Source organism: Pinus tabuliformis, chromosome X (genome assembly GCF_031772625.1).
Source record: "Pinus tabuliformis cultivar Carrire ecotype Pingquan chromosome X, CPIR1, whole genome shotgun sequence".
In the NCBI taxonomy this organism is placed as follows: Eukaryota; Viridiplantae; Streptophyta; class Pinopsida; order Pinales; family Pinaceae; genus Pinus; species Pinus tabuliformis.
The window spans coordinates 1,010,683,323-1,010,686,206 of NC_142308.1; the positions used below are offsets into that span (position 1 = coordinate 1,010,683,323).

General features: G+C 33.6%; 1 pseudogene; it reads left to right on the forward strand.

Moving 5' to 3' along the window:
- The first annotated feature begins 1,440 nt into the window (after positions 1-1,440).
- Positions 1,441-2,630, forward strand: LOC149143179 (mitogen-activated protein kinase 9 pseudogene; annotated as a pseudogene).
- Positions 2,631-2,884: the final 254 nt, after the last annotated feature.

Genomic DNA, 2,884 nt, shown 5'->3' on the forward strand with positions numbered 1-2,884 from the left:
ATTCCGAGAGGTCCCTGGACACTGGCATTCCCATAACATGAGAGAATCTAGAGGTCAAGTGGTCCAAAATCTTAGTTGGACCCAGTTGTTGGTTGCCAGAAAGGTTGGATTGGTTCTTGAGGATCATAATGCCAATGCTAAATTTCTACATGTTGTGTTTCCATCGATTCCACTTCCTTAATATGACTTAGGAGGTTGAATCATATCATAGTTGTCGCTCATCACATGTTTACCTAGGCTGGTCGATTGCTTGGGTAGATGTGGAAGGAGGGTGTTATACTACATATATTAAAGCACCTTAACTTTCTATTGATAGGTCACAAGTTCAACTCGCTAACTTTTCTTGGGGTCAAGTAAATGTTTAACTCACTTAATATTTATAAATGAGTGGAAATTATTCCTTAATTAATTGACCCCGAACAGATGGGGTTGTCAATGGGGCCAATGTTGACCTTTTTCCATTTTGTGGTTATGTGCACTAAAATTTTACATGGTTATAGTAGATGCATGTGTTGAGAATACGGGAGGGTTTCAAGACTCAAATACGACTCACACAAAGAATTCAATAATAAAAAAATATAATGTTAATGTCAACAATATGAAACTAATTATTATTTTTTACTGTCCTTATCATGGTATGTATTTATTCGTAAGGGTTATCTTATTTGGTTGAGTACCCATCATCAAAGCACCTTAGTTTGTTATTTATAGGTCGCAATTTCAATTCTCTCAACGATATCAAGATCATGTAAATTTTCAATTCACTTAACATTTAGCAATCAATGGAAATCATGCTTCAATTAATTGGCAATGCATTGGGGTGGGGGGGTTGGGGGTGTGCTGTGAGTGGATCCAACATTAAAGTATTTTTATTTTGTTCTTGTATGAACTCAAAATTTGATATGGTTATAGTATATTCATGTGATGATGGTATGGGAGGGTTTCAAGACTCAAATATGACTCACCCAAATAATTTGACAATCAAACGAAAAAATTATAACATAAATGTCAAGGATATGAAATTATTTATTATTTTTTACTATGATTATCATGGTACGTATTTATCCTCAAAGGTAAGCTCAATTGGTTGAGTACTCCTTATCAAGTCCCCTTACTTTTTTATTGAGAGGTCACGGGTTCAATTCTCACGATTCTCTTGAGGTGAGGTAAATGTTCAATTTACAAGGATACTTTTTCGCCAAAGGATATGAAAAGAATGTTGCTTCCAAGATTCCATTGATGCATCGATTGTTGGTACACATGTTAATTCTAAGGAGGCATGGGAAGAAATTCAAGAGGTTCATTCTCTTTCCTTTAATCCAATTAACAAGAGGACATTTATCACTTATATTGATAATGAAGAAAATGTATCGATCAAGTAAAGGTTCTCCCAAGAATATTCTTAACCTCATGAATAATGAGATGAGGCGAAGATATGGTGTAGTAACTTTTGATATTGATACTCATACTGGTAATAAAGTGGAAATTAAGAATAATAATGAAGTATTTTAACATGTATCTAATATAACAAACATTCTAAGATAAATCAAACTTCTTATACTACTTCACCATCCAAACATTATTGAGATTAAGCACATTATGCTTCTCCATCTCAACTAAAATTCAAAGATATATATGTTGTATTTGAGTTAATGGAGTGTGATATTCACCAAGTTATTAAAGAAAATGATGATCTCACACTTGAACACTATCAGTTCTTTCTACAATAGTTTTTCAGATATCTAAACCATATTCATACAACGAATGTATTTCAGTGTGAATTGAAGCTAAGAAAATATTTTTACAAATGTTGATTGTAAATTGAAAATATGTGATTTTGGGTTTTCTCATGTCTCCTTCAATGATGCTCCATCTACCAGTTTATAAATAGATTATGTGACAACTAGGTGGTACTATGTACTTGATTTTTATGGTTATTTATTTACTAAGTAAACTCATGACATTGATATTTGGAGCATAGCATCCATATTTATTGAAATTCTTACAGGAAAACCATTATTTCCTGGGAAGAGTGTTGTACATCAACTAGATATCCTAACTGATTTTCTTGGCACTTTGTCACCGTAATCACTTTCTAGGATCCATAGTGAGAAGGCCAGAAGACACTTAGGTAACATGCCGAAAAAGAATCCAATTCCTTCCCACAAGAGTTCCCAAATGTAGATCCACTTGTCATTTTTCTGCTTGATCTTATATTTGCATTTGATCCAAAAGGTTGACCTATAGTAGAGTAGGCATTAGTTGATCCATATTTCAATGGTTTGGAAAATTTTGAGCGTCAACCTTCAATACAACCTATTTCAAAGCTGGATTTTGAGTTTGGAAGGAGAATATTAACAAAGGATGATGTGAGAGAGATTATCTATTGAGAGATTTTAGATTATCATCCTCAGATGCTACGAGAGGCTCTATGTGTTGCCAACTGCCAACTTTATATATACAATTGTTTAGATATGTTTAAGAGACAATTTTCTCATCTAGAGGAACACTATAGTAGAGGTGAAAACAATGCACCCCTTAGGAGACAGCATGCATCTTTACCAAGAAAGAATGTCATTGAATTCAGAGAGAATCGTACAAATCACAACAAGGATTCTAAAAATAAATAACTAAACCAGAAAGAACCATTGTAGTATGTAACTAAGGCTACTTTTTAAGTCCACCAAGAAATCAGAGCATTATGATTGATTATGTATTTTCACTAATTGATGGTGCAAGTAGAGAAGATCAGATCCATGGAACCTAGTGAAGAATGTTAGTGTTAATGCTTCCAAGTGCATATTTGTTTGCAATGCCTATCAAACAAGAGACTCCACAATGAAACATGGGGATGAGAAAAATGAAAACTTGAGTAATGAACCAA